The sequence below is a fragment of the Ischnura elegans genome, chromosome 7 (genome assembly GCF_921293095.1).
Source record: "Ischnura elegans chromosome 7, ioIscEleg1.1, whole genome shotgun sequence".
NCBI lineage: Eukaryota > Metazoa > Arthropoda > Insecta > Odonata > Coenagrionidae > Ischnura > Ischnura elegans.
The window spans coordinates 7,127,157-7,139,911 of NC_060252.1; the positions used below are offsets into that span (position 1 = coordinate 7,127,157).

At 40.6% G+C, this 12,755-nt stretch overlaps 1 protein-coding gene across 1 annotated transcript in view; it reads right to left on the reverse strand.

Annotated features, from left to right (window-relative positions):
* LOC124162662 (soluble guanylate cyclase 88E-like) overlaps positions 1-12,520 on the reverse strand; it is a 369,277-nt gene extending 356,757 nt beyond the window's left edge. Inside the window, exon 1 of the mRNA XM_046539256.1 lies at positions 12,244-12,520. The gene's annotated coding sequence lies outside the window, so the exon portion shown is untranslated. The remainder of the gene's footprint in view (positions 1-12,243) is intronic.
* Positions 12,521-12,755: the final 235 nt, after the last annotated feature.

A 12,755-nucleotide genomic window follows, 5' to 3' on the forward strand; every position in this document is an offset into this window, starting at 1 on the left:
CAGAATTTATACGTAGGTCCTAAAGTCGATACCGGTCTCAGAATAGGAAAATGTTGATTTCAGGTAGGATATGAATTTTGTCGACAGACCAAAAATTAGATTGAATGTCCACGGTCATAATAAAATCAAGATTACAAAGTGATAGTAAGCCATTACTCTGCTTTTTTATTTATTTCCAAATGAATGCTGCAATCTTGGAGATGTAAGCAATGAGATGTCCAGCTCATTAGTATTTTTTTATTTCAACGTCAATGGATGCAATTCATGACAGCAATATAGATTTTCACAAAATGAGCGACTAATTATTGTACTGAATGATTAGCCGATGTGGATATTAATACTGACTAATCAAATTCACGGGTGTTCACTGCCTTTTCCGCTTGAATTACGAATGACAATCGAATTCACTCCACCCAAGCCTTCTCACCCACTGCAAAACAATAATCCACCTGAGACAAGATTATTTCTTATCGGGTTTCTTATGAGGTCAGAATTTTGCAGCCGTCGTTTCAATGGCTAACTCCGCCATCTTCCCCAGGGCGTTGATGCCGGGTTGGATGCCGGGTTTTTCTCGCCTTTTGTTTATGAACCGTGAATTCCGAGAGTCAGGTGGCTCCTGATTTGCTGGTGTCCTTTTCTCTCCTTTCTTCCCTAATTTTCCGTAGGATGGGCCTCCGCGATTGGCTGAGAGCCCATCCAGTATCTCCATTGAATTTCTTCTCCTGCAATTGGATTTTAATGTCTTCTTTTGTCGATCTATCCCTATAACCGTCAGCTCTACCTGAATCTGGTATCGCATGAAACGAGTCAACAAAATAGGTGCAGGAAAAAACTCATCTCGCATGGAAAATTTCCTTTGCAAACTGGCATCACAAATGAATGCCTTCATGGGAATAAATGGAAATGTGCTAAATTATGTAGGATACAAACTATACCGAAAATAGCAAACTAAAAGCGGGTTGGAACAGCAAAAAATGAAAATAGGAGCAAATGAACAGTGGGAAATAAAACATAAATCAGAGAGCTTTTCAGCTAACTCAAAAGACCATTGCAGGATGATAACGGTAAAGTAAAATATTGTATCACATTTTATGCCGGAAACTGAAATGATGTATCATCAATGAGACAAAAATTCGACAACGCTATTTACGATTGGTAATAAAATTCTTCAGGGTTTTATGTTAATCAACTTCGAGTTCCTCAGTTTGCAGGATTGAATAAAGAAAATAATTTCATATTTAGCACCACCACATTTGGGTTCATAAGGACTATTTGTGGACCTACATGCGATGGCTACGTGATCCTCAAAGATTTTCTCTACCTAGCCGCACTTTTCTCGATTAAAACTCAAAAAACACTTACTTTACTAATTAAACATTTACTATTCATATTAAATTTCTCCATTCTTTAGTAGTAAATTTTTAGTCTCGTATGCTATTTTTTGACTTCGATCGCGCTAAACCTTACAACAAGTCTGACGAAGAAAATATTGCAAACAAGGGCTATCTTAAATACCTATATCTTGTCATGCGGTAACTTCCACATCACTTGACTTTGGATCTCTACCTTTTAAGAGGAGTTTTGGATGGAAGGGACACATAATAAAGATTTTTATGAGGTCAAATTGATTGCAGAGTGAAACGGCCCTACTTGCCTCGTAACACCAGGGAAACCTTAGGCATCAAATAAGATTCTTATAACTTCAATGGGGAGGGAGAGCTATTCAGTTCTTGGCAGTTAGCGAGAGTCGTAAAAGTCAAAGAACCAATCAGGACTCACCTTACCTCAACAGATTAAGCATAAAAAACTGCAACATGATTTTGCAGTCCTGAGATCTCCTGCTTCGAAAATGAAGGAGATGTCGTTGAGATATTAATAGGTGCTAAGAAATATCTATTCGTTCAGTATTTCACGCAGGAAAACAGTAGTTGTTCCTCACCTAGCTGGACAGAAGACTTTCTTGAAGTGGGGTGGATGAAACTTGTTATCCGGGTTCTCTGCCGCGTCGGCTTATCCTTGTTCTTTCGCTAGCATTGCTGTCTGCTTCTTCAGATCAGGAAGGCCCTATGCTATGTTTTTGTCTCCTTGAACATTATACCGCTCAACTATGGCTCGAAATATTTTGGGGGCATTTTTCAAAACTTTGTCAACGCACCATCAAGGGGTAATGAGCGCGTACTTGTCTTATTATTTGGATTGATTAGGACTCTCACATATTTGAATGGCTGCTTTAAAAATTCTGGGGAAGTAGATTCCTTTCGTGGAAACAAGGTTGCCACCCATATACAGATATATTCCGTTAATCCTTATGTTATGGAAGTTGATGACGATTTTGTTTCCCTCTGGCTATTTCGCCATGAAATTCTCGTATAAATTGCTTTTTCTTGAGACTGTGAATGTCTAATTTCTGTAAGAGTTGTTTTTTTCTTTTCCCTTGAGAAATTTAAGGATTTATGTAGAATTTTTTCTCTTTTTGTTCATTAGAGTACTTGAAAGCATTTGAGCATTGACAGTGGAGATAAATGACATCTATAGTTAGAAATTAAACAATCAATGGATTTGAATCGCCACACCTGTGTCCATGGTTTCAGCAAATTATGTCTAGAGAGCTGTTCTGGAGTCTCCTTGTTCGAACCATGAGCGTAGGTATGACTTTTTAAATAATGGAAATTGCGTCAGTGATCTTTTCAATTAGTATGAACAGAGTTGGAGTTTAAATAGACAAACAAGGATAGGTCAACATATGTTTTGGTTCGTTTAATCAAATAGATAGGCGATTCAAGCGTAATATTTCACGAATGTATTCACGTGAAGTTGAAAAGGATGACATTGGAGCAAGCATCTTAAGATCGGAATTTGACGCTGCAGTAAGAGACCTGCGAAAGAATAAGGCCCCAGGAATAGATGATATTCCAGCAGAGTTAATAAAAAAATGCAGGAGAAAAGGTCTTAACTCAACTGTGTAAAACTATCTGCGATATGTACTCAACAGGAGATTTACCTAGTGACTTCGAGAAGAACATTATCATTCCCATACCCAAAAAGAAGAGAGCTGAGAAGTGCGAAGAATTTAGGACCCTAAGCCTGACCACACATGCGTCGAAGATTCTGACAAGTATCATTTACAGGAGAATTGAACGAAGAGCTGAAGAACTCCTGGATGAGGACCAATTCGGATTTAGGAAAAGCAGGGGCACAAGGGAAGCAATTTTGGCTCTTAGGATGATCATAGAGAAGAGAATGGAGAAAAACAAACCAACCTTCATAGCATTTGTCGATTTAGAGAAGGCCTTTGATAACGTGGAATGGAATTCAATGCTTAGAATTTTGAAAGAAATCGGCGTACTCTACAATGATCGTAGAATTATTCATAGTTTGTATAAAAACCAAGTAGCTGTGATCAAATGTGGACCAAACGGTGCAGAAGCGAGAATAAGAAAAGGGGTGAGACAAGGTTGTGCGCTTTCCCCCTTAATTTTTAATGTTTACATAGAAGAAGCCATCAACGAAATCAAGCAGAAAGCTTCGGGTGTCAATATCCACGGAGAAAAAATTAGTATGCTGCGATTTGCTACGACGTAGCAGTCATCGCCGAGACAGAGAAGGATTTGAAGAAGACGTTGACAAACATGGAAAGGACAATGGCCAGATATCAGCTGAAAATCAACAAAAAGAAGACTAAGATATTAGTTTGCAGTAAAAGAGAGGAGGCTAAAACAAACATCAACCTAGGACAGCATAAGCTTGAAGAGGTGAACGAGTTCTCTTACCTGGGAAGCCGAATTACCAGCGATGGACGGAGCAAGAAAGAAATACACAGTAGAATAGCGCAGGCGAAGAGGGCTTTCTACAAAAAGAAGAATCATTTTACTGCTGAAAATACCAGCATAGAAGTAAGGAAACAATTCATCAGATGCTACATATGGAGTATGTTTCTCTATGGAAGCGAGGCTTGGACGTTGACAGCAGCAGAGAAGTCAAGAGTGGAAGCATTCGAAATGTGGTGCTACCGAAGAATGATGAAGATAAAATGGATTGACCGTGTGAGTAACCAGGAAGTGCTAAGGAGAGTAGGAGAAAAGAGAAGCCTCCTAAAAGCATTAAGCAGAAGAAGGGACAACTTAGTTGGCCACATTTGAGGCACGATGGTCTGATGAAGACAATCGTTGAAGGACAAGAGGAAGGGAAAAAGGGCAAGGGACGGCCCCGAATGAGTTATATCGGACAGGTTGTAAAGGATGTAAAAGGGAATAAATATGTAGCTATGAAGAGATTAGGGGATAGGCGAGAGAAATGGAGAGCTGCGTCAAACCAATCTTAGGATTGTTGACTAATGATGATGATTCATATTTTTACCTACCACTCCAAAAAATAACATTTGGACATAGCATTGCAGGATTTCATGTCCGATGTCAATTGCTGAGAGCAAACGTTCTTATGAGAAAAATCTGGGGTTGAGGCCCTTCCCCCTCCAATGAATGATAAACAAGGTTTTCGCGAACAAGACATTCTGGAGGAAGGGCTTTTTGAAAATTTATTCATTGCCTAACATGCGTGATATATAGCTAGAGTTTAATAATAATAAAATAGAAGGATTCATTGCTTTGCAGTGTCTTTTCCCGATATCTTTTGTTTAAATCGCTGCTGGCGCCCCAAGCGTGTTTGTGTTGTACTTCCACGGGCAGGCTGTTAGCTAGTGACAAGCGTTTATAAACTGCAATTTCAAGTGCTTAAAACAATCGTAAAACGTTTTATGTTTCGTTATATATAAGGAATTTGATTAAATATTGATAATAATAACCAGCGTGTACGGAGATCTAAATCATATTTTTAAATAATTTATATGGTTAAAATCACATCACCAAGGCGCAAATAAATATAAGTGCAGTATATCTTAAGTACATATATATACATATATATACACCAAACTTAGGACTACTCTACAATGAATTAACATGAATGGACATTGCATAACACAATAACACAACCACTCTATTCTCAATCGGTGAAATATTAAACACAATGCGGTAAATTTGAGGAGCTAAAGTTACATGCACAACCTTCGAAACAGGTCTGTGCACACTCGCAGATATTAGTATATGTAAGTCGTGAGAAGGAAAAAAGGGCGATCCTGAATCCTGATTTTATGGTATGTCGGGTGATTTTCTTGCATGCTAGAGTACTGCATTACATTCCCACGAAACCAGTTCAACTTGTGATTAATTGGCTGATATTGTCTTTACTCGATAGACGAACGAATGGAAGAGCCACTTTCGATTATGGAAACCGTAGACGCGTTGCCAGAACAAAATATTGGTCCCAACGTCGAATCATTCTCATGAGGAGCTTTCTCGGAACATATAGCGTCACATATAGCGCGATGTGCTTCGAAAATAATACAAGCTGAAAATCATCCAATGATTGGGCTCCTCATGCGAAAAATATATTCGGTGTTACGTCAGTGAGAAATGGGTTGCTGAAAAGTTTCTCGGGTTTTGCTAATCATCCTCAAGGGATCTTCCGAAGCAAGATCTTCAGTAAGTCGCTGATCGAAACGTCGGGAGACATGGACGACATCAACCGGTGAAAAACCCGAGAAAAACTTTTCAGCAGCTGATACGCCGGGAAAACCTAAGATCACACAGTGTAATGGGCTGTTGGCACCAACTTCCCTAAAAGCAAAATGTGTTAAGGGGCGTATCAGTGTACGTGTACGATCGATAGGCGAAAGGATTCCCCCTCAGGTGAAAGCAGTAATTTATCAATGATTTTAGTGAAAGAAAAAAATGTATCAAGGGATGAGTCCTGAGGAAGTGCAAAGAAAAGTGGGAGAGAAGTGTTTTAAAAATCTGAGAAGAAGCACAGACAATCGACAAAAGGGACGGACAAGGAATTTGTTACGTACGACAGATAATTAAGAGAAATGCGCAAATATGGAAAAGATTATCATACTGGAGAGCAGAGAGGAGAACTGCGTCGAGACAATCTTCGGATTGATAGACTCATTGCGATTTCAGAAGAGTTGGGCTGGATATATATTTATATGTTGGATGGTGTGATCGTGGTGAAACTCTTTTTTTTAAGTACCTGAAGCGATCGAAATGTTTGCTCTGCCGCTTCTTTAACCGTTAAGGGTGCTAACAGGTATAAGACTTGTTGATTCAGCGCCCGCGGACGCCACGTGGCGTCGCTGGCGTCGTGTTAGGAAACTAACCAACCAGAGCAGATGCTGCGGAGCTCAGCACGGCAGACACTAGTCCATTCTCGAAATACTCCTTTTAGTCCCTCCATTTGTTTTTTCTTCTTAACTTCCCACCGTTTATGTAAGCTATATAGTCATTGGTTAAACGAATGCAATGTATGCGGTTCACCACCTTTTTTCGGCTAGTGCTTGAAAGAAAAAATCTAGGTAACTATCGAAGCAGCGTAAATTTATGTAAAAGGAAAAAAATAAAAATAAAATTCACTAACTAATGATTAACATTGTGGTATTCCATTGTGAGTTTTCCTGAATGTCACACAATTACTTATACCACTTATTTTTTACAGAGCGCGACCGGGGAATCATGAAGATGATAATACAATACAATCATGAAGATGATAATAAATAATTCATCGAAACCCAGGTCGCGCTCTGTAAAAAAGGAGTGGTATAAGTAATAATGGAAACGAGACACCTAGGGCGGGCTCGCGGGTTACACTCCTGGGGCAGGGATTCTAAGCGCTAGCTTTTTTCTTCTGCCCGCAGGAGGGGAAGGACGGGAAGGAACAAGGAAGGAGGCGCCGCCGCGATGAGAGCCCGACGACGCCTCCGGGGAGGGGATAGGGAAGGAAGGGAAGGGACGAGGAATCCCGCACCGTCACAAAGGCGGGCGGGCCCTACTAACAGCGAAACCAAGCGAAACGCAATTAATATACCACCAATCCTAGTGGAATTTCCTATGAGGAAGAAAAATCCATCGATCGAATCGGTAGATGGTGTAAGTAATAGTGTAATATCCAAGAAAACTTATGTGAAAGGGATAGGCAAGGGAATCCAATCAGTGGTGTCCTTGTGCTGGAATGCGCCGTAACGCCGTTCCGGTACTCAATATAAATGACATGATAGTCTAATTACACTTTGTCAATTTTGGAGCCTCAAAGTTTCTAGTACATACTTTCGTAACCAAAACAAAATTTTTTGCGATAAAATGTTAACAATAACTTGTAATTTAATGAACTCACGAAGTAATGTATCCCTTGTAAAATGAAGTTGATGAAAATGCGCTCCGGCACTGCTAATTTTGCCATGGCGTCACTGAATCCAATGAAACACTGGTCCACTCTCTGAATACCCGAAGCGGCTTCATTTTTCTGCTCAACCTCCCAACGATACTGTAAACTATACACTCATCGATTGACCTCGTACAATGCCTGCGTTTCGATTGCTTTTTTTCGGTCTGTGTTTAAGGTGAAACATCTGTATAGGCATACCTACTGAAGCAGCATCGACTTATGTTAAAGGAAAGGTATTTGAAGCCCAAGTCAATTTTTTTATTTTATTAATTCAGCAATTTTATTATTTATTTATATTATGTTGTGTTATTATAGCAGTTTTATAATTAGTTTTCTCCAAATCTTAATGCGAGGGCTGCTTGGAAAACTATAGGATTTTTTTCTGTTCTCCCTACTGGGATTCTGGGATATTTTCTTCTGTGGGTCTTCCTCGTCTCTTTCTACTTTATACCATCCCATTTCGTTTTCGACAGCAGTGGATAATTTTCCAAAGTGTGAAATTTTTTGCACAGTAATAGATGTATTTTCCTCCTTGACTAGTTGGCTCTGATCACTGGAGTACTAATTAGAAATCCAGACCTTATAGGTAATAGGTAATATAACCATAAATTTATCTACTACTGATTGAATCGACCTGAGAGCATCCCAAGAACAGCTGAAAAACTACACCTTTTCAAAGTCAACAAAAATGACAGGATTATGCTTGATTTCCATATGTTTTAGAATAGTAACCTGCAAACTTAGGAGTTGACCTTGCAACACATAGGTGACTCGTCAGCTAATTATAGAGGGAAAAATAGAAATAGTAGTCGAAAAATCGACCGCGAAAGGTATTTGAATCACAAGAAACTCACTGCCCGTTAAACATTGCTAAAAGTAGTTCGCAGCAGCACTTAATTTTTCACCCCGGAAGGCCAACGCAATAAACATGCGGATAAATTTATTTATTTGTGCCCTTATCTTTAGGTCCTTCTCGTGGAATTAGTTTCAACTTTCGACTGCTGTAAATGATATTTTTGCATAGTGGAGCTCTTGTCAATGCAACAAAAGATATATTTTACGTAATGTCTAATCAGGCTATGATGGTGAAGAGTCCCTCGTGTCCTTTTTCCGGCACCAGGGTACCCCTACAGCGTCATCGCCTTAGCCTGCTTTCTGTGTCTTCTTTTATTCTGTGACCCCTGCACCCTATTCCCGATTCTGTTTAATCTGTGCCGCCGCGACACTTTCCGATTAAAATTTCCCCTTCGCCCTGGGTCCCTCCGCCGTGAGAATTCATTTTCTAAGTGGGACTACACGGCACTGAATGATTGGGATTACACCGATACGGCGATAGGCAAAGTCCATCGCAAATGCATTTAATACGTGAACTAAAAAGGCGCGAAAGCGTTTCTGGAGACAAGGAGTCTTTGTTAGACATCGATTGCTCAAGAAATTTACAACAGATAAATTAACAAGATTGACATGGAGAGTTGGAATCTCGCTGTATTTTCAGTTCTGCGAGAAACGATGAAAAGAGAGATGTATTTTATGCGGACCGGTAAAACTATTATTTTTCACCGGAAAAACATAGGAATTTAATAAATGCTTTGTGAAACTCAGTAATCTCATCACTCCTGGCGTACTTTTTTCTTAACGGCTGGTGTACTAACCGCCACATGTCTATAATGGTGGCTTGCATTTGGCACGTAGAGGTAGGTGCCAGTTTTCAATTTCTGGGTTAATTGCTGAAGGATGAATATTATTTACTGGAGTAAATGCAAGACATAATTTGCTACCGCACCGATGATTCCCAAAGCAACTTGTTGATTGGTCAGTGGGAGGTGGTGGGAGGGGGTGGAACAGGTGATGGGTCTATTTTCGCGTGATTGCTGCCGATCCCGCTCGACCTCCCTCGCGTGCTGTGCTTCGGGAATGCGTGCGCGTGCGGGTGGTCCAGAGGAAAGCCTCCTCGTTAAGTGGGGAGCGGATCGCTATCAGGGGAGCGTGGAACGAAGGGGAAAATTGAAATGCAAACACTTAGCAATCCACGTTATCTATTTAAATGTCAATGGTTTTAACGCGCAACGCCGTCATCAGGCACAACACTTTTACGGTTGAAATCAACAAGAGTACGTTTTCATGAAGTCTTTTTGGGATTTCCACCGGTTTTAATGGTTATGCATCGCCATCGTTTCAACGGACGTCTCTTCCACGACGGATGAATCAGTTGCAGTTACAACAACTTCAGGATCGCCAAGGAGGCCTTCGAGATCCACCTTGGTAAAAAGTAATTCAAGCATAGACTCGGTTATAAACATAGCAGTGCGTGGCATCCCATTTTGAAGTGAATAAAAAGTGATAGGACTCCTACTTTTTTTGCGCATTCCCAAATTCTTTCCGGGTGATTGGGAGTAGCCTGATTCTCATGACTGTTTATAGTCACACTTCAAAGGTCTGACTCGACCTAATCTTTACTCGCCGTGATGACGATGGACGACTCGTCCGTTGAAAATTTGATTAATTGTTATGGTTTAAACCGGTATAAATGCTGAGAAGGCTTCACTAAAATAATACGCCGAAAAAGGATCGAATCATTTTTTTACAAAAGTATGTACTTAAAGTTACAAACAAGGCATTTAAATTCTAAATGAAATAAAAAAACTGTTGTACATTTCCACATACATTATGGATGTCATGAAGCAAATCTGGACGAATTCCTTGCATATTTTATGTGTACAGTTACGAGGAAATGCCAAATCGTTTCTTTTCAACCAAAATTTCAAGTTCTTTTAAGTTACGCAGGAGGCTTCTACTCTCTTCGGAACAGCAGGAACGCGAGTGAAAACTGAAGAAGATCGCGTTCGCAACCGGGTTAAGTTTGCAAGTCACAGTCTTCATGGAGAATTTCCTCGAAGTACAATAATGACCTGGTGAAAGATTTTTTTAATACCGACGTTTCGAAGGCCTTATTTGGCGACTCCTCCAGTTTGATCACTTCATCGCTGACGCAAACGACAGACTTAACTAAGTGTGCAATAGCGTAAATGGATAGCTGTGTCTGCTTTCACCTTGAGGGGGATTCGATATATCCGAAGACTAACAGAAGCAGCGAAACGTCGATGGCAATAAGAACTTCACTCGGTGGTAATTGCCAGAGTAAGAAGACGCACAATCTATCCTTCCATTTGTATTTGAGGAGCTAGATTGATAAAATCCATCACAAATAGCTATCGATTCAAGCGCGTTATTCGCGCAAGTATTCAAGCGACGAATCCAGCGTTTAAATCGCGTTCTCCTCTGAATTAGCTTCTGACCATGGATTCATAATTTGTTAAAGTGCTGAATTGGTTCTATTACTTATTCTGATTTATATTCCAACTGCCAAGAGATCCCGGAAAACATTTATTGGTACCATCTAATCTGTCGGTACCCAATATTCAAGCATCAAACAAAAGTAGCCCCTATTAACCTCATAGCGTCCCTTTTTAAATGATATCAAAGTACCGACGCCAATTGGATAGTTCATGAAAAGCAGGCAAAAAATTTTAAATTAATTTACTCAACTAGGTATGCATACATGTATCGAGTATGAATACATTCCTTCTATTTCTTCGACGCATAAAAGTAAATTTAACGCTGTCCTACTACAGCGTAATTGACGACTAACTTTTGATATTTTTACAAATAAACACCATGAACTAGCCTGCCGTCTACCTAACTTATCGGTGTAAACCGGACGATGCCCCTAAAACCAACTTTCATTACCACAAAACTTTTAGAACTGAAGCATTTAAGATTTCAATCTCTATTAATTCAGTAATGTCGTAGAGTATCCGTGTTCGATCTCTTGGTCGGACTTAGATGGGCCAATCTTTAAAGCACCTGTTGTGGTTCGTTCCCCGCAATCCTTAATGGATCATTTTCCTATCGTTGGCTATGCATTTCGTAATTGGCAAATGGCTCAACAACACATTCACACTGTCGGTGTCATCACAGTAAATAATCGATCAATTCATTTGATATTTCCTCCGGTGTTACGCAAGCGGAGCAATTAAAAAAACCGTTTTGGTTAATGCATTTGCGCAATGGTCGTTTTCGATTCGTAGTGGTTTATGTCGGTGTTCGTTCTCGACATTTTTACACACGGCTTGTAGTTTATTCCTTGGCCTGGATAGAAACAGTTTCTAAACCTGGAACCCTTAGGGGTTGCTGTAATGATATCTATTTGGTATGCATGCAATATTATATAAGTCAACAATTATTGTTTTCTTTTAAACACCGGCGTCTTAGCAGAGTTAGGTCGCTAGGAATTTAATTTCGTTGCCATTGCTTACTCGAAATGGGCGTATCTATCACTCCTTCACATTAAATCGGTTGTACCTATATTGCTTTTCTGTGATACATTCCATGTTTTAAAATTAACTTCTCATGATGAAATTTTCAGATTGTATTTCTTGTCAACATTTACCTACATCTGGATGTTGAAGTTAACGTTATTCATCAAAAAGTTAATGCGTCAATTAAAAGTGATGGTCGTGGTCGTGCGGGAGTGATGCCCCCCTTAATTGGTTAAGAGAACGCATCCCTTACATCGGCAGTTTGTTTTTCTGGTGACTTATCACTCCTTGCTTTATCACCTGAAAATCTCCAGGGTACCTACACATAAAACAGGTTGTGGCCTATCTTTGCAGGTGTTTCGATTTTGAAAATATTTCCTTAGTATCTTCACAGATATGAACTTCATTCGTTTAAGATACAAGCAAACGTTTGGAAAGCCTTGAGAAGCTTGAAATGATTTTCTGAGTTTTTAATGAGTAATAATTCCCAAAGAAAGACAAACTACGTCCGATTGACATGAATTAAGGTCTCCAGCTCCTCGCCCGAGTTCGAAGGGTACGGATTCGCATTCCAGTGGGGGTAAATGTTGATTTTCTTCAGTTGATAATTTCGCATCGGATGGAGGGTTTGTGAAGGAGACTTGCCTACCTTTCTAGAATCTCCGCAACGGCGTCTCCGCCGCCTGTAATATCCGGGCTGCGACCAGCGGTGCTCGGCGGTTTCCTCGTCCGCGCTTCCCGGGTGCCGAGGTGCGGCTCCTCACGCGCTTCCGCCAGTTCCCTTGGATGCCGGCGGCCGCATCTCGAGGGTTTGAAGGGGTTCGCTTGTGCTCAGTCGGGAGACTCCTCTCGGCTTTCTTTTTGTTTCTTTGGTTTCGTTTATTGGGCAGGAGAGGCGCGCGCGGTGTTCGCTCCGTGGTCGCACATCGTCATCGACTGAAGAGAGGACTGGCGAAGATCCAGCGCCGAACAGAACATCCCCTCCCCTCTTCCCTTTCCCCCTCCTCCTAACCTCCCCTCCCCTCACTTCCCCTCCATCGCCTCTCTCTCTCTCTCTTATCGCCCCCTCCCCTCCTATTCACTTGTTGGTCGCATTATCGCACCTCCACCTCATTTCGTCCCGATCTTTTTAGTTCTTTTTATATCCACCGTGTAGAGCGC